Source organism: Zea mays, chromosome 6 (assembly GCF_902167145.1).
Source record: "Zea mays cultivar B73 chromosome 6, Zm-B73-REFERENCE-NAM-5.0, whole genome shotgun sequence".
Taxonomy (NCBI): Eukaryota; Viridiplantae; Streptophyta; class Magnoliopsida; order Poales; family Poaceae; genus Zea; species Zea mays.
This window is the reverse complement of record NC_050101.1, coordinates 147492924-147512009: the sequence shown is the minus strand read 5'-3', so window position 1 is coordinate 147512009 and position 19086 is coordinate 147492924. Positions and strand designations below refer to the sequence as shown.

General features: G+C 49.8%; 1 pseudogene; it reads right to left on the bottom strand.

Moving 5' to 3' along the window:
* The window catches only part of LOC103630196 (uncharacterized), a 33707-nt pseudogene extending 14881 nt beyond the window's left edge, over positions 1 to 18826 (bottom strand).
* Between the last annotated feature and the right edge of the window lie 260 nt (positions 18827 to 19086).

Here is a 19086-nt window from a genome sequence, read left to right as displayed (position 1 = left end):
GAGGTCTGCTCGGTGAAGGTGGCGGCGCCAGTCTACCTAGACTGGTCTGACAAGCCCATCACCTTCGACCAAGGCGACCACCCCGACCGCGTGCCGAGCCTAGGGAAGTACCCGCTCGTTGTCGATCCCGTCATCGGCAACGTCAGGCTTACTAAGGTCCTCATGGACGGAGGCAGCAGCCTCAACATCATCTACGCTGAGACCCTCGGGCTCTTGCAGATCGATCTGTCCATGATCCGGGCCGGTGCGGCGCCCTTTCACGGGATCATCCCCGGGAAGCGCGTCGAGCCCCTTGGGCAACTCGATCTGCCCGTCTGCTTTGGGACTCCCTCCAACTTCCGAAAGGAAACCCTCACGTTCGAGGTGGTCGGGTTCCGAGGAACCTACCACACAGTGCTGGGGAGACCATGCTACGCCAAGTTCATGGTCGTCCCCAACTACACCTACCTCAAGCTCAAGATGCCGGGCCCCAATGGGGTCATCACCGTCGGATCCACATACTGACACGTGTATGAATGCGACGTGGAGTGCGTAGAGTACGCTGAGGCCCTCGCCGAGTCCGAGGCCCTCATCGCCGACCTGGGGTGCCTCTCCAAGGAGGTGCCAGATGCGAAGTGCCACGCTGACAACTTCGAACCAGCAGAGGCGGTTAAGTCTGTCCCTCTCGACCCCAGCAACAACGCCTCCAAGCAAGTCCGGATCGGCTCCGAGCTCGACCCCAAATAGGAAGCAGTGCTCGTCGACTTTCTCCGCGCGAACGCCGAGGTTTTTGCATGGAGTCCCTCGGACATGCCTGGCATACCGAGGGATGTCGCCGAGCACTCGCTGGATATCTGAGCTGGAGCCCGACTCGTGAAGCAGCCTCTGCGCCGATTCGACGAAGAAAAGCGCAGAGCCATAGGCGAGGAGATCCACAAGCTGATGGATGTCGGGTTCATCAAAGAGGTATTCCATCCTGAATGGCTAGCCAACCCTGTGCTTGTGAAAAAGAAAGGTGGGAAATGGAGGATGTGTGTAGACTACACTGGTCTAAACAAAGCATGTCCGAAGGTTCCCTACCCTCTGCCTCGCATCGATCAAATTGTGGATTCCACTGCTGGGTGCGAAACCCTGTCATTCCTCGATGCCTACTCAGGGTATCACCAAATCAGGATGAAAGAGTCCGACCAGCTCGCGACCTCTTTCATCACACCTTTTGGCATGTACTGATATATTACTATGCCATTCGGTTTAAGGAATGCAGGCGCGACATACCAAAGGTGCATGAACCACGTGTTCGGAGAGCACATCGGCCGAACGGTCGAGGCTTACGTCGATGACATCGTAGTCAAGACGAGGAAAGCCTTCGACCTCCTCTCTGACCTTGAAACGACATTCAAGTGTCTGAGAGCGAAGGGCGTAAAACTCAATCCCGAGAAGTGTGTCTTCGGAGTCCCCCGAGGCATGCTTCTGGGGTTCATCGTCTCCGAGCGGGGCATCGAGGCCAACCCGGAGAAAATCGCGGCCATCACCAACATGGGGCCTATCAAGGACTCGAAAGGAGTACAGAGGGTCATGGGATGCCTTGCGGCTCTGAGCCGTTTCATCTCGCGCCTCGGCGAAAGAGGCCTACCCCTGTACCGCCTCTTAAGGAAGACCAAGCGCTTCACTTGGACCCCCGAGGCCGAGGAAGCCCTCGAGAACTTAAAGGCGCTCCTTACAAGCGTGCCCATCCTGGTGCCCCCCACTGCGGGAGAAGCCCTCTTGATCTACGTAGCCGCAACCACTCAGGTGGTCAGCGCCGCGATCGTGGTCGAGAGACGAGAAGAAGGGCATGTATTTCTCGACCAAAGGCCGGTCTACTTCATCAGTGAAGTACTGCCAAGACCAAAATCCGCTACCCGCAAATTCAGAAGCTACTGTACGCGGTAATTCTAACGCGGCGAAAGTTACGACACTACTTCGAGTCTCATCCGGTGACTGTGGTGTCATCCTTCCCCCTGGGGGAGATCATCCAGTGCCGAGAGGCCTCAAGTAGGATTGCAAAATGGGCGGTGGAGATCATGGGCGAGACAATCTCGTTCGCTCCTCGGAAGGCCATCAAGTCCCAAGTCTTGGCAGACTTTGTGGCTGAATGGGTCAACACCCAGCTTCCAGCAGCTCCGATCCAACCGGAACTCTGGACCATGTATTTCGACGGGTCGCTGATGAAAACAGGAGCGGGTGCGGGCCTGCTCTTCATCTCACCCCTCGGGAAGCACCTCCGCTACGTGCTGGCCCTTCATTTCCCGGCGTCAAACAACGTGGCCGAGTACGAGGCTCTGGTTAACGGGTTGCGCATCGCCATCGAGCTAGGAGTTCGGTGCCTCGACGCTCGTGGCGACTCGCAGCTTGTCATCGACCAAGTCATGAAGAACTCCCACTGCCGCGACCCGAAGATGGAGGCCTACTACGACGAGGTTCGGCGCCTGGAAGACAAGTTCTACGGGCTCGAGCTCAACCACGTCGCTCGATGGTACAACGAGACTGCGGACGAGCTGGCTAAGATAGCCTCGGGACGGACAACGGTTCCCCCGGACGTCTTCTCTCGAGACCTACATCAACCCCCTGTCAAGACCGACGACACGCCCGAGCCCGGGGAGGCCTTGGCCCAGCCCGAGGCACCCTCGACCGCCGAGGGTGAGGCACTGCGCGTCGAGGAAGAGCGGAATGGGGTCACGCCTAATCGAAACTGGCAGACCCCGTACCTGCAATATATCCACCGAGGAGAGCTACCCCTCGACAGAGCCGAAGCTCGGTGACTGGCGCAGCGCGCCAAGTCATTCGTCTTACTGGGTAACGAGAAGGAGCTCTACCACCGCAGCCCCTCAGGCATCCTCCAACGATGCATATCCATCGCCGAAGGTCATGAGCTATTGCAAGAAATACATTCGGGGGCTTGCGGTCATCACGCAGCACCTCGAGCCCTCGTTGGAAATGCCTTCCGACAAGGTTTCTACTGGCCAACCGCGGTGGCCGATGCCACTAGGATTGTACGCACCTGCCAAGGGTGTCAATTCTACGCAAGGCAGACACACTTGCCCGCTCAGGCCCTGCAAACAATACCCATCACCTGGCCGTTTGTTGTGTGGGGTCTAGACCTCGTTGGTCCCTTGCAGAAGGCACCCGGGGGCTTCACGCACCTGCTGGTCGCTATCGACAAATTCTCCAAGTGGATTGAGGTCCAACCCCTAAACAGCATCAGGTCCGAACAGGCGGTGGCGTTCTTCACCAACATCATCCATCGCTTTGGGGTCCCGAACTCCATCATCACCGACAACGGCACCTAGTTCACTAGCAAGAAGTTCCTGGACTTCTGCGAGGACCACCACATCTGGATGGACTGGGCCGCCGTAGCTCACCCCATGATGAATGGGCAGGTAGAGCGTGCCAACGGCATGATTCTACAGGGACTTAAGCCAAGGATCTACAACGACCTCAACAAGTTCGACAAGCGATGGATGAAGGAACTCCCCTCGGTGGTCTGGAGTTTGAGGACGATGCCAAGCCGAGCCACGAGCTTCACGCCGTTCTTTCTAGTCTATGGGGCCGAGGCTATCTTGCCCACAGACTTAGAATACGGCTCCCCGAGGACGAAGGCGTACGACGACCGAAACAACCAGACCAGCCGAGAGGACTCACTGGACCAACTGGAAGAGGCTCGGGACATGGCCTTACTACACTCGGCACGGTATCAGCAGTCTCTGCGACGCTACCACGCCCGAGGGGTTCGGTCCCGAGACCTCCAGGTGGGGGACTTGGCACTTCGGCTACGACAAGACGCCCGAGGGCACCACAAGCTCACTCCTCCCTAGGAAGGGTCATTCATCATCGCCATGATTTTGAAGCCCGGAACATACAAGCTGGCCAACAGTCAAGGCAGGTCTACAGCAACGCTTGGAACATCCGACAGCTACGTCGCTTTTACCCTTAAGATGTTTTCAAGTCGTTCATATACCTTGTTCTCTTTACATACACAAATAGAGTCTAACCATCAAGGAAGGGTCAGCCTTGCCTCGGCAAAGCCCGACCCTCCCTCGAGGGCTAGAAGGGGGGAACCCCCTCTGCGTCAAAATTTTCCTCGGAAAAAGTCTTTCTGCCAGAACATCTTTCGCGCTTTTTGACTGCTTCGATAGCGGGATCCTGAAAACGACGGAGTACACGTAAGCGGCAAGGCCGGCCGAGCCGAGGGACTCCTACGCCTCCGGGATAAGGATACCTCACTCATCACCTTCTGTGATAAGTAACTCACGCTCGGATAAGCGATTCTGCTGACCGAACAAATCTTAACGCTCGAAAACTTTTCTGCCAAAACGTTTTTTCGTGCCTTCTCGACTATATCGATAACAGAATCCTGCGGACGAGTAAGAGTACACATAAGCGGCGAGGCCAACCGAGCCGAGGGACTCCTACGCCTCCGAGATACGGATACCTCACTCATCACCTTCCGCGATAAGTAACTCTCGCTCGGATAAGCGATTCTGCTACCGACAAACAAGTGTTGATACTCGAAACAAGAGGAAAAGAAACGCAGCTTTATAACACAACAATGATATGTTTGGGCCTCGGCGGCCGCAAAAAACATATGCGCACTACAGACAAACTGTCCCTGCAGGTTCAAACATCAACAGAGGGAGCAGCAGCACCCTCGGCGTCGTCTCCACCTTCGGCGGAATCTGGCCCGGCCTCGGACGGCGACACGGGCGGAGGATCTCCACCTCGAAGGAAGATGTCAGCACCGCGCCTGGGCCATCGTCGCCAGGGTCTCCTCCAGGAACCCGACCCGAGCAGACGGCTCGGCTGGCCGCTCCGTAGCCTCAGCCAGCTGTCCCCCGAGGACATCAGCCCGGCTCATGGCCTCGGCAGCCTGACTCTGGGGTTGGTCCCACCAGTGGACGACCTGGCCAGGTTCCAGCAGCCGCTGCTACGCCTCCTCGGCCTCGGAAGTCACCTGCTCCTGGGCCGACAGAGCTTCTTCTCGAGCCGACTCCGCCTCTGTCCACGCTGACACCGCTGCCTCCGGCTCCGGCTCATCGCAGAGCGGCCGAGAGTTTTTTTAACTAAGCAAGAGAAGCCTTGGGTGGCAATGTCGACCGAGCTGAGGGAATCCTACGCCTCTGGGATACGGATACCTCACTCGTCACCTTCCGCACAGGGCAACTCACACTTGGTTAAGCGGTTCAGCTAGCCGACAGGCGAGTCCTGGTGCTCGAAATGAGGAAAAAACACGGTATTGCACCCAAATACCTAGATGTTCAGGCCCCGACAGCCACAATGAACAGACACCGGCACTCAAGGTGCCATTACAAACGGAACTCCGGTTCCACTCCCACGGGTACGAACAACCCCCACATCGGAGGGCCTGCGGGACGACAAACTCCGGATGACTCGTCGGCGACCTCTGCAGCAGTAGCGATGGTCCCAGGGCGAACGCTACCGCTAGAAGCCTCTCGTTCGCGTCCCCTCACGGAGGACAAGAACCAAACATTAAAGCCAAAGAGCCGGAGGCCCAAAGCGCAGGTGACGCCGACGATCTTGGCAGGGCAGGCGACACCTTTGGCAGGTGAAGCGGGCGACGTTTCACCTCCGCCATGATGACCGCGTCAAAAAAGGTGCGCCACATCGTTTAATTTCGTATCATTTTCCTCTTCCCCTTTCTCTCTCTTGCTACAGGGACCGGGAAAGGTGATACTCCGAAAGGGATCCTTCTCCGTGAAGGAAGCGGGCCCCGAGCCCTCCTACTGATTAGGGGTTCGAAGGCTGGTCCCTCGGAAGGGTTCGACAGCCGCCCCAGAGCACTCGGGCTTCAGGCTCATTACTGATTAGAGGTTCGAAGGCTGGCCCCTCGGAAGGGTTCGACAGCTGCCTCAAAGCACTCGGGCTCTGCGCCCACTACTGATCAGGGGTTCGAAGGCTGGCCCCCCGAAGGGTTCGACAGCCGCCCCAGAACACGCAGAGCGAGGGATGACTCTGGGTACGTCCGATACATGGCCATTTCCCGAGGTACCCTAGGACATTTCTGAGACCAGCAGGAGCGATTCTGTAACGGAATCCCATCAAAGGGAGGCATCGAGCCCTTGGACCCTATCAAACGGGACCGGGTCCGACAAATCACCTGCAGGTACTTTTGGAGCGCGCCTCTGGGCCACTAGTCGACCCTTATCGAACGGGGCACGGGCGTCCACTCGGATCACCCGTTAGCAACTCACTGGAGACACCATGTTCGACGCCCTCCGAGGGCAACATGGCGCTTTCCCCCCCCCCTCCTCCTTGCGAAAAGGCGACGAAGGGGCGTATGATAAAAGCCGAGTCAGTCCTTGACCGTCCTCTCGCTCTGTGCAGAGGCTCGGGGGCTGCTCTCGCAAGCCCGGCTCTGGCCAAACCGTTGACAGTGTCAACATACCAGCCCGAGAACTCGGAACCTGACCATGCACCCGGGCTACGATCAGATCGCATGAGGGAACAACCAGACCGGCCGAGGCGTCACGAAAGGCAATAAGACCTCGGAGGAGTCAAACCACTCCTCTGAGGCCTCGAGGGCTACACCCGGCGGGTGCGCTCGCGCGCACCCACCAGAACAAAATGTAACCGAGAAAGGCCGGTCCCCTTGCAAAAAAGTGCGACAAAGCCTCCAAGCGAGTACCAACACTCCCTTTGAGGCTCAGGGGCTACTGTCGGGGACCATAATTAGGGGTACCCCCAAGACTCCTAAACTCGGCTGGTAATCACCATCAGCACAAGCTGCAGAAGCCTGATGGGCGCAATTTAGGTCAAGGCTCCGTCCACTCAAGGGACACGATCTCGCCTCGCCCGAGCCCAGCCTCGGGCAGGAACAGTAGACCCAGGCAGATTCACGCCTCGCCTGAGGGCCTCCTCAAGCAACAGGCGTACCCTCGACTCGCCCGAGGCCTAGCTCGGACAGGCTTCACAGTGAAGCAACCTTGGCCAGATCGTCTCGCCAACCGACCGTATCGCAGGAGCATTCAATGCAAGGATCGCCTGACACCTTATCCTGATGTGCGTTCCTCGGTCGGCAGGGCCGAAGTGACCACAGTCACTTCGCCCCTCCACTGACTGACCTGACAGGAAAACAGCGCCGCCTGCCCTGCTCCGACTGCTATGCCACCCGCCAGGGTGAGGCTGACAGCAGCCGAGTCTAGCCTCAGGCGCCATAGGAAGCTCTGCCTCGCTCGACCCCAGGGCTCGACCTCAACCTCGACCTCGGAAGACGGTCTCCGCCTTGCCCGACCCCAGGGCTCGGCCTCAACCTCGACCTCGGAGGAGTCACCGCCTCGCCCGACCTTGGGCTCGGACCGACCACGCCACAGGGGGGTACATCATTACCCTACCCCTAGCTAGCTCAGGCTACAGGGAACAAGACCGGCGTCCCATCTAGCTCGCCCCGGTAAACAAGTAATGATGGCACCCCGCGTGCTCCCATGACGACGGCGGTTCTCAGCCCCCTACAGAAGCAAGGAGACATCAGCAAGGTCCCGACAGCCTCGACAGCTGTGCTTCTACAGGGCTCAAGCGCTCCTCCGACGGCCACGACATCACATGCACAGGGCACTAGCACCTCTCTGACAGCCACGTCGGCATGTACATAGGGCTCTAGCTCCTCTCTGCCGGACACGTTAGCATATTGCTACACCCCCCCATTGTACAACTGGACCCTCTCCTTACATCTATAAAAGGAAGGTCCAGGGCCCTCGTACGAGGAGGTGGCCGCGCGGGAGGACGGGCTGACGGACAGGCTCTCTCTCTCTCCCTCGCGAACGCTTGTAACCCCCTACTGCAAGCGCATCCACCCTGGGCGTAGGACAACACGAAGTCACGGTCTTCCCCTCTTTGTGTTCCGTCTCGCGCCGACCCATCTGGGCTGGGGCACGCAGCGACAATTTACTCGTCGGTCCAGGGACCCCCCGGGGTCGAAATGCCGACAGCTTCGTTGCATCTTGAGGACCAGTTAAATTTTGTATCATTCTTCAATAGACTTGTGATTGGCTTCACAATCTTGGAGAAATTCGGGATAAATCTGCGGTAATAGCCAGCCAGTCCAAGGAAACTTCGAACTTGATGTACAGTGGTTGGTGGTTTCCACTCAAGAATATCCTTGACCTTGCTGGGATCAACCGCAATCCCATTTATGTACAATACATGTCCCAAAAATTGGATTTCCTCCAACCAAAACGCACATTTGCTGAATTTAGCATATAATTGATGTTCCCTTAAGCGCGTTAATACAATCCGTAAATGTTTAGCATGCTCCTCTTCAGTCTTGGAATAGATCAATATATCATCAATGAAGACCACCACAAATTTATCCAGCTCAGGCATAAACACCGAGTTCATTAGATATGTGAAGTGGACAGGAGCATTTGTCAAGCCGAAGGACATAACCAAATATTCGAATAATCCATACTGCATAGTAAATGCGGTCTTGGGTATATCCTCAGGTCGAATACGGATCTGATGGTAGCCCGACCTGAGGTCAATCTTGGAAAATACCCGAGCTCCGGTAAGTTGATCGAACAGGATATCGATCCGGGGAAGAGGGTACTTATTCTTGATTGTGACATCATTAAGGGGTTTGTAGTCCATGCACATTTGAAGTGTTTGATCCTTCTTCTTGACAAAGATTGCGGGACATCCCCAAGGTGATGAACTGGGCCGAATGAATCCCTTCTCAAGCAAGTCTTGTAATTGCGTCTTGAGCTCCGCCAATTCATTTGGGGGCATCCGGTATGATCTTCTTGAAATAGGGGCTATACCGGGCTTTAATTCAATCACAAACTCTACATCCCTTTCTGGAGGTAATCCAGGCAAATCTTTAGGAAATACATCCAGAAATTCACATACTACCGGAATATCCTGGATTTCTGGTATAATAGCTTCATAGACCCGTCGAAATGGTTTGGCTGGGACAGCTATAGGGATGGACAAGAGAACCTCTTCATGGCCATGGCTCAACTTGATAGTCCTTAAGTCAGTGTTGAGGATAGCTTTATGCTGGGCTAACTAATTCATGCCTAGAATTACATCTATATCTTGGCCTTTCAAAACAATCATGTTGGTGGGAAAATCTCGTTCAACCAATGTTACTAGCACATGAAAGGCTACTTCCTTAGTAAATATTTGTCCCCCAGGCGAATGAATAATAAACCCTTCTCTGGATTCAATGCAAGGAATGCAATATTTTTCCATAAATTTCTTGCTTATGAATGTATACGAAGCGCCAGAATCAAAGAGAATGACTGCTGGATGATTGGACACAAGGAACGTACCCATCATTACCGGCTCTCCTTCCGGTGTAGTGGCTACTTGAGTGTAATAAATTCGCCCAGTCTTCTTCACATTTTTGCATGTTAAATTAATTGCCAAGTTTCCCTTGCCTTGATCAGAGCTCCCAGAGTTCTGCTGATTGTTAGACTTATTCTGCCTCGGATATGGACAGTCTTTTATAAAATGACTAGACTTCCCACAGTTGAAGCAGCCAGTTGAGGAACTAGGGAGGGCGGGGAAACGAGCACCAGGGGCACTCGACTAATTTGTAGAAGTGGGGGCAGTGGCAGGGCGGATGAAAACAGGTTGTTTGAATGGATAGGAGGGTGAACGAGGCGAAGAACGATTCTGATTGAAAGGTCGGATTACCAACCTTATTCGCTTCTCAGGTCCCTGATTGGACCTGTCACCTCCAAATCCCTTGGATTTTCCTTGGCCTGTATTCTTGGCTTCTACTGCCAGCGCCGTGCTGACAGCCCTGCTGTATGTAATATCTAGGCAGGTGGCCATTTTCCTTTGGAGCCGGTCGCTGAGTCCTCTCATAAAGCAGTTCTTCTTTTCCATGTCAATGTTTACTTGGTCAATTGCATATTGGGATAAATGATTAAATTTGTTGAGATACTGCATCACAAAGTATCAACAAAGTATATTAATCTTATTAAAGATCTGTACACAAGTGATGGAGACACCGATGACTTTCCAATTAACATAGGACTACATCAAGGGTCGGCTTTGAGACCTTATCTTTTCGCTTTGGTGATAGATGAGGTCACAAGGGACATACAAGGAGATATACCGTGGTGTATGCTTTTTGCCGATGATGTGGTACTTATTGAGGAGAGTAGGAGTGGTGTTTCGCAAAAGTTGGAATTGTGGAGGCAGACGCTGGAAGCAAAAGGTTTTAGGCTTAGTAGGTCTAAAACAGAGTATATGAAGTGTGATTTCAGTGCCATGGGGTATGAGGATGGCGATGTTAGTCTTGATGGGCAAGTGGTACCCAAGAAAGACACTTTTCGTTACTTAGGATCAATGCTTCAAAAGGAGGGAGACATCGATGAGGATGTCAGTCATAGAATTAAAGCTGGATGGTTGAAGTGGCGGCAAGCTACGGGTGTCTTATGCGACCCCCAGGTGCCACAAAAACTAAAAGGAAAATTCTACAGGACAGCAATCCGGTCGGCTATGTTGTATGGAGCAGAATGTTGGCCCACTAAAAGATGACATGTCCAACAACTAAGTGTGGCAGAGATGCATATGTTGCGCTGGATATGTGGCCACACAAGGAGAGATCGAGTCCAGAATGATGATATACGAGAGAGAGTAGGAGTGGCGCCAATTGAGGAGAAGCTTATGCAACATCGTTTGAGATGGTTTGGACATATCCAATGAAGACCTGAAGAGACACTAGTGCATATCGGAATAATTAGGCGTCCCAAGAATGTGAAGAGAGGTAGAGGTCGACCAACCTTGACGTGGACAGAGGCTGTGAAGAGGGACCTGAAGGAGTGAAATATTGATAAAGAGCTTGACGTGGATAGGAAGGGGTGGAAGTGTGCAATTCACGTGCCAGAACCCTAATTTGTAGTTTTGCTTTTCCTCCTTAATCGTTTGACCTTTTCTTGTGCCCTTTAGATCTTGCTAGTTCTTATGGGTTTTATCTCTTTTTATGTGTTTCCCTGTTTCGTCGTTTTTCGGTTCTCCTTTGCCTTTGTCTCCCTTTTCTTTTCTTTGGGGGTTGAGCTCTGAGGTTTTCATATGGGGTTTCATCTCTAGCCTACCCCAACGTGCTTGGGACAAAAAGGCTTTGTTATTGTTGTTGTTGTACTGCATCACAGTATCCCCTCCTTGTTTCAGTCGAATAAACTCCTCTTGTTTCATGTGAAGCACCCCTTCTGGAATATAGTGCTCACGGAATGCCAACTTAAATTCATCCCAGGTGACATGATGTCCGGCTGGTTGAACTGCCACAAAATTTCCCCACCAAGTACTGGCAGGACCTCTTAGTTGTTGGGCGGCAAACAATGGCTTCTATGTTTTGGTGCAGTGGATTAATCCGAACTTATGCTCCATTACCCTGATCCACTCATCAGCTTCAAGAGGATCTTCAGCTTTAACAAAGAGTGGGGGACGCGTTTCAGAGAAGTCCAGGTATAAGGTTTCACGCGGTCCTTGGGGAGGAGCCCTTCCGCCATGCTGCTGGAATTGATTACTCGCCATTTCACGTAGAAAGTGAGTATTATCTGTAGTCGCATTGACCAAGGCAGCGATAGCCTCGGTCAGCGTTGGTGGTACAGGTGGTGGATTAGGAGTATCTTCCCGGCCGCGGGAAGTACCCGCACCGTCATGTGCACGAGTCCTTGATGGCATCTGAGGCAAAGAAACATTTGGGGAAAATATAAGATGCTGATATACCATCATTTTACATTACCAAGATGTAATGATACAGACTCAAGTGTACAACATGACTTCATTACCTATTTTACATAGGTATAGTTCCTAAACTATACTAGTCTAGTCTTCGTTATCTTTTGTTGCTTCACTGTCTGCTGCTGGAGATCGCTCATCAGCCAGGTTCATAGAAGGAGGGGGCTTAAAAAGATCCAGTTCCCCATCAGGTCCTTCACCTGTTGTCCCCGATGGTTCGGTTCCCATTGCAACAGGGTCGACAGGCACGTCCGGGTGTAGTCGACCATACAGTACATGTACTTCCTCATGTAGAGTATTACAATATACTTGCAGGTTATCAAGGGTCGTGCTGAGCTCATCCACACAAGCTCGAGCTTTTGCTTCACGATGCCAAGCGATCGAGCGCGAGTTGATGGCCCAATCAATGGTCGAGTCTCGTTCGGAGAGCTCAAACCGCAAGCGGCCGACTTTGGCTGACAACTCAGCTATACGCTGACTGTCTTCTGCCCACACCCTGTTTCGGCGACGTAGCTCTGTCCGAAGCTGTTCCACTTGGGCCTCCAAGTCTCCGATTGGATCGTTGCTGCCGCTGCTGCTCCCTTCATGTCTTGGAGCTAATTGATGACGAGGCACGCCAATGGGTCCAGTGGACTTACGCGCGGTTTTCCTCGTACGTAGCATATCTCCATAAGGGAGAAAATTTATTAGTATAGTTTTTAAACATGATGCATGCATAATTACATAATCAACCTTTATTGATCCTACTTCCCCTATTTTGCACTCTATTACCTGGTCTTGCAAGATGAGTACTTCCAGAAAGTGGCAAGGTAAGAATGAAAGAAATTTTCTTGGATAAGTATCTGAAAATTCTTCTTGAAATGCTTCATAATATATGAAGAGATGGACTTCGCTCCGATACCAGCTGTGACGGAACCTCCTAAGTCATTAGGCCCACCTATAGTTGTCCTTGTCCAATGGACCTTGGGTAACCCTGTAGATGCACATAAGCACTTGACAAGTTCGGTATCTGTATCCTTTTCCTTTCCCAAGAGTATTTCTCCCGTCACGCATATATTACAACATATCAGAGGAACGAATAAGCAGAAGCGAATTACAATAACTTAATTTACATTCACTAAAATATAGAAAGAGTATTATTATTACATCACCAGGTCATAAGAGTGCATAAGTATTATTATTACAACCCTGGGAGGCAAAAACCCCTCCCGCATAAAAGTATATTGTTTTTCAAAAGGAAGGACCACGTCCTTCCGCAACCATGTTACTGTTCATGTTCGTCCTTGGGCACCACCTTAGTGCAAAAACAACAAAATTCTGTTGTTTCCTCACCTACAACAACATGGGTTCGAAAACCCTGAGTACGAAGTGTACTTTCGCAAGTCTTACCCGTCAAAATAAAATACTCTCAAGGATATGCTGGCTTTAGGGAGTCAAGGTAAGGCTTAATCAAGAATCAAGACTCTGTTTGCAAAAATGCTTACTAATAGTGAATCCTTAAAAATCCAGTTTTATTAGCAAGTTAAGTCATTGCCTGTCACTAGAGTTCTTACTACCCTAGTTCAAGCACTTGGCCTATACTAGCCATTCTTTTATCAACCCTTCTTGTTCACTAGAATGCTACATGTAAGTCAGTGACCAAGTCTTCATGTTCGAGAACTAACGGCGATCCAAATCGATTAATACCCAGCTGGGGATCTCCAATCACACGACATATGTAGCACTTAACCCTTGCATATGTCAACTCGCCACCGGGGTTCTTAAGACCAGACTGGGTTCATGCCAAATGAGAGCACAGATACACCACCGTCCAGCCTCTTGCCACGGAGGGTACACACTACTCTCGCCATCTCTCCACTCCCATTGCGTGTTGGCCTTTTTGGTATTAGTCTGCCCAAGGCATAGCTTACCCATGATGAGGCATGTGACCAGTTAAAGGGTCCTCGGTCATCAGGCCTACATCGACAAGGTCCTTAATCGACTTAGACGGAGACACTACACCGAGACTCTCTTCTCGTGCAAGTCACCCGCCCAGTCTCAGCTTTATCATTTAAAACCCAAAGTTTGGTACCTGGCAGAGGTACATCCTTTTCGATGTTGAACCCATCATGGCCATGATGGATCCACCATCAAGTTTTATTTTTGAAAACATCCCATCCATTGTGAAGCATCACCTTTTTAAAACAAAACATTTGCTTTTCTAAAGCAGGACTAAGCATAAGAAAATCCTTTTAAGAAAAACAGGTAATCAAGGAATGGTAAACAGTTCCAAGGGAGGAAATGCATCAATTGGTTTAACACCCAACTCCTATCACCTAATGCATCATTCAAGTGATAAAGAGTTTGAAATAGCAAGGAGGTGGCAAATGCACTAGATGTCAAAGTAAAAACAGTTCCCGGCAGGTGGATTTTCTGTTGATGGAGTAGTTTCTTCCTCTTCAACAGTCACTTCTTCCTCATTCTCTATATATAACCATGAATGCTTATGTAATGCTTATGAAAATGCAATAATATAAAAGATGTATCAAGTTGTATCTTGAATACAACTTTCCTTCACGGTGCACTAGGGTAACTAGGGTTTTTCTAGGTTAGTGCCTTAGTAGGGTTAGACATTTTTACCCTAAGGAACTAGGGTTTTGGGTTTGAGACTCAAACAATGTCCAAAGCATATCAAACTTTACCCATGGGTTCTAAGTACCAAAATAAGTTCACCCAAAAAGTTTTATGATTTTTGGGACTATTAAATAATTCTTAAAATTCTAGAGGTATATGTTAAAGCTCTTTTAAATACTGATTAATTCTTTGTTTGGACTAAAAATCCTGGAACTATTTTTATTAAATAATAGAGAAATCTAGGAGTCCAAAAAATTAGTTTCATATTTTTATCATTTTTCTATAATTTTCTATGGATTTCCTAAGTCTGGCAGAAAAAGAAAAGGAAAAAACATCAACAGTGATGGGCTCAATTTAGCCCGAGTTAGCCCAATACAGGTAGAACACACTCGCGCGCGCCCGCGCTGGCGTCTTTGCACAGAGGACCCTGACTGTTCGAATAACTCGTAAAGACTCCTCTCTACTGTTTCTCTGTCTCACTGACATCTCCATTAAGGCCCCTCCCTTTTCTATTTCTTTGCAAGGTGAGGTCCCCGACCATGGACGGCGGAGCAGTGGCTCCGGCGAGCCTGTACCGGCCAAGATACGCAATGACCGATGCTCTAGAGCAGTTGACACCTAATTTGACCCCTAATAACCATTTCCCCTCCATCAATTGCGCTAATCCGGGTCGGAATCTCTCTATCCACGATGACGGCGGAAACTGAGAACAATTTGACGTGTTCATGGCGATCCAGGGCAGTCTAGTTCAATTAAACAGGTCTATGAGTAGCAGGAGACTTAATGGAGGCTAGAACATCAAGCAAGGATGCTTGAACTAACCTGTAGGCGTCTGGCCACGACGAGGTGTTCACAGGTGCGGAAAACTGATTTGGGGAAGAAAGAAATTGGAGCTCTCTGGTGGCTAATTGGAGGCAGTAGCGGATGCTTTGGCTTCGTGATGACTTAACGGAGCTAGGGGTGTGCTCAATTTAAAGTATCCCAGAGCGGTGGCTCCCAATTTGGTCATGGCGTGCTGGCGGTCGGAGAGAGGGAAGAGCACTGGCGTAATAGCTGTGTGTCTTTCACCGTGGCAGCCTTACCGGCGACGAGCCAGCGATATAGAGCGGCTTACTGCGACGTGGTGAAGCTTCAAGGCATGTGGCACCCGATCGGCAGGCGGCCGACTCCGGTGAGCTTATCTGAGTCGGCCGTAAAGCAAGGGGTATGGTGGCCAGCCCCTGGCGTCATCCGCGGCGAAGATCTTTTTACCCTGAAGTGTTATCCGGGCACCAGTGAGCACGAATCACCTCGCCGACACGAATCCAGGCGCGGGGGTCACCGGCGGCAAGGTGCACTGCACCAGGGATCTTCTTCAGTTTACTGTACTATCAGAACACCATTCAGATCATCTGACAAAGATGTTTGCAGCGCCCAGATCTCTAACTTTTATGTGAGAACTTGCTAATCCACTTGTAACAAATTTCTAGCCCTACAATCCAGCTACAATCTTGATATAATAACCATACTCGAATACTTACTGGATTATCTTCAAAAGAGCTCCTAAAGTTCATCCCAAGTCACTGTTAGTAAAAGTTCAGACCCTGAGCTGACTGACAGCCCAACTTTGAGTCCATTTAACTCCAACTTTTGCACAACACTTGTGTCTGATGACTTAAACAAAGTTATACTCCTTTAGTATCTCTTCAAATTTGATGTATTGACCCTAGGCAAATTCTTTATGGATTAAGAGATATAAGGCTCCAAATATGCCTCAAGTTCACTGAATTTCAGACTTAACCCTGTAGGGTTTAAGTGGTGCTTTTTGCAAATAAGTCCAAATCTCATAATTTGATTTGCAAATCCTCAAATGTGTAAAACATATGATTTGTGGTGTTCTAATACTTTGGTTTTTGCACTTGGGTCCAAAAGTGCACAAAATTTACACTTAGCCCCCTAAGGTTCTAGTTTAGGGTTTTTCAGGGGGTCTTTTCAGGGTTTTTAGCACTTTAGGGTTTTGGTGTCACTAAAGTCCTTCCAAGATGATATCTTAGGATCATGTCTCATGTCTTTTGAGGTTTTCACATATTTGGGCTTCACTTATATCGATAAGCCCTGATCTGAGGTTAAGCACTTTATCCTAGGGTTAACCACACATCAAGTCACATCAGTACAACTAATTTGAATTTTTTACTTAGTGAATGCACTCTAGGTGTAACAAACACATGATATGCCAATGCTCATGATGTTATGCTCAAGTTTTAGTGACAGTAACACCAGGGGTGTTACAGTACATATATTATTCATTTGTACTCGAATTCGATTCGTAAAAGTGGCTGAGCTCTAATCCGAATCCGGGTATTCAGTATCTAATATGTACACTTAAAGTTAGGTAATTGAAGATGTTGATATCTATTCAAATCTTATTATTCGACGTTACTTGATAGTATTCGTATTTGATTTGAATCCGAAGAAACAAATATAGAGAATGAGTAACACTGATGCGATTACATCTATAGTTATGATAATATACTTATGTGGAGATAGGAATAAAAAAATATTTTCTAGGAAAAATATATCCGCCTGCATCACGTTTGATTGAGAATTAAGATAGATTAAAGCAAAGAGGTCATATTCAAGAGTATATGGACAATCAAATTTGAAAAGAATAAACTTAATTATGAGAGTTGGGAAAGTGTAACTAGGGGTGAAGACAGAAAACATATTTTTTGGTTATCGAGAATTGTTTTCGAAGTTTTATTAAAATTTAAAAAGAAAACAAAAATAGTTACCAAAAATATGGAAATGAAACCGGTAGAAAAATCAGAAATGAAAATGGTTAGGGCCTCTTCCAACCGTTTCTGAAAATTACATATTTATTCGATATTTTTAAAAAATGCTAATATATATGCCTTTGTTCAATGGGTTAGAGGATATGTAACATAAATTTTAGATTTAATAAAAAATACAAAAGATTAGTGTGAAAACAATGAATTAAGACTATTAGATGAGAGTTCAACTAATTCATTACATTTAGGCCAACATGACATGAGATGCTTAGAATATGACAGAGTAGAGTACTAGAGAAATCGGGGCATATACATAAAAGTAGGTATGGCAACGGGTTTAAAACCCGCGGGTACAGAGATTACAAACTCGTACCCGCGAGATTAATGTTAAACCCGTATCCGCACTCGCTACCCGCGACGGGTAGCTTATGTTACCAAAACCCGCTACCCGCGGGTTTATGGCACCCAAGGGTACACCCACGGGCACAGTCATATAATAAATATTTATTAAACCGATAGCACATAATAATAAATATTTATTAAACTGATAAAAACATGTACCGATCTTAGCCAAAAGTTCTACGAGTTCCCTGGCGCCTGTAGTCTTCTTTCATATCATTTGATTGGCTTCGCTCGCTCAAAGCTTTCGAGGTGGCACTAAATTGAGATGCATGTGCTCTACAGTCTACACAGACACACACGCGGGTATGCGGGTTTACGGGCACGGCTACAACATTTTCATACCCACGAGAAAAAATCCATTGGGTTGGGAATTAAACCCGTACCCGTACCCACAGGTACAAACTCACACCCAAAACCGCACTCTATAGGGTTTTTACCCGCGAGCACGCGGGTAAAATGTGCCCGTTGCCATCCCTACATAAAAGTGGTGCCATACAATATTGAGAGCAGATAACAATGCCCCTGTTTGTTTCGGCTTTTCGCAGCTTCTGGCCACCAAAAGCTGATGCGGACTGCCAAACACTTAGCTTTTCAGCCAGCTTCTATAAAATTCGTTTAAGTAAAAACCATTCAAAATCAACATAAACATATAATCAGTTGAGTCGTTGCAATAGTAGTAATCCGTCACTTTATAGATCCTGAGCCCCATAGACAACTTTATCTTCCTCCGCATGTAATTATAATGTACTCAGATTCTCTACACAACCAGATTTTCCCCACAGTTAGATTCTCGGAAAAGCTGGTCAGAAAAAGCTGAACCAAACAGGCCAAATGTCATTCAGTCATCCCATATACTATGCCCCTGTTTGGTTCAGCTTGTGGGCGGCTTCTGGCCGCTAGAAGCAGAAGCTGCAACCAAACGCAGAAATTCTCGCTTCGCTTCCGCGCGCCGCGCTTCAGTTAGAAGCCGAGCGGCCACAGTCCGCACGAAGCGGCCCTCAGTTCGCTTCTAACGGAAGCCCCCGCCCACTTCGCTAGGGTTTAGGCGACGCAACGCGCCTCTGCCGCCGCCAACCGAACCCGCCGCCGCTGCGCACCCAACGGACCGACGCCGGTCGATCTCCTCCCCGCAACGTCGTCTTCACAGGTACGGGCGACTCCTCGACGAACTCGTCCTTCCAGTCCGTTGGTTCTCCTCCCCACTGCCGTGTCTCAATCCCGTCTTCGCTAGGGTTCGTGCACCCTCGTCGAAGCCTGAGACCCGTCGCGAAGGAACCTTCTTCCCCCGTCGTCGGAGGTACATGAGCTCTTTCCTCCATCCGAGCCCTCTCATTCTCCACCTTCGCCGCGGTGGGAGACTTGACCGTTTACTGTCCCTAGGGTTGGCTCACTCACACCGGCGACGTCGCTCCGTCTTCCTCTGGTACCCCCCGTCGCATCGGCATCCTCCCAGGTAGGCTGTTGCTCGCCTCGATCCGAAGCCAGTTACTACTTGAGTTCATCTAAACGCTATGCACGACGTAGTAAATCAATTTTCCTTCATTGTGGCCTTCAGAAATCTGTACCAACTCGGGGTCTG